The sequence below is a fragment of the Penaeus monodon genome, chromosome 21 (assembly GCF_015228065.2).
Source record: "Penaeus monodon isolate SGIC_2016 chromosome 21, NSTDA_Pmon_1, whole genome shotgun sequence".
NCBI lineage: Eukaryota > Metazoa > Arthropoda > Malacostraca > Decapoda > Penaeidae > Penaeus > Penaeus monodon.
Window position 1 is genome coordinate 18921957 of NC_051406.1, and position 425 is coordinate 18922381.

At 55.3% G+C, this 425-nt stretch overlaps 1 protein-coding gene and 1 pseudogene across 1 annotated transcript in view; one reads left to right on the forward strand and one right to left on the reverse strand.

The window, feature by feature from the left end:
- LOC119586301 overlaps positions 1-387 on the reverse strand; it is a 3830-nt pseudogene extending 3443 nt beyond the window's left edge.
- LOC119586299 (ovalbumin-related protein X-like) overlaps positions 1-425 on the forward strand; it is a 52031-nt gene that overhangs the window by 14124 nt on the left and 37482 nt on the right. The window lies entirely within an intron of this gene.

The window sequence follows — 425 nt, forward strand, 5'->3', positions numbered from 1 at the left end:
GCAGTTATCGTGCAGACTACTTTGGCTGAAACGAATAGGCTTTCGTCCTTTCCCCTGCCCTTTTGCCCACACTTACAAGGCCTCCAGCGCTCGCCAGATCTTGAACGTTTCGACCTTGCCGTCGACTCTCAGGGCCCTCTGCAGCTGCGCCTCTGTCTCTCCCGCCGAGCCGAGGTAGGCGAGGATGAACGCCGACCAGATGCTAAGGCGAGAAGAGAAGTTCCTGGGGGAGCTCGGGAGTCGAGTCGTCTGTAAAGTCGAAACGAAGTCGGTGACGCCGAGAGGTCGGTGTTGACTTTGATGAGGAAGTTGTCGTTGTCGTGAAACACTGCGCGGACGACTCCCACCAGGGGCGCGCCACCGCTCCTACCACCGCGAATTTCATCTCTGGAAAGATGAAAAAAATATGTTATATATAAGCAAGA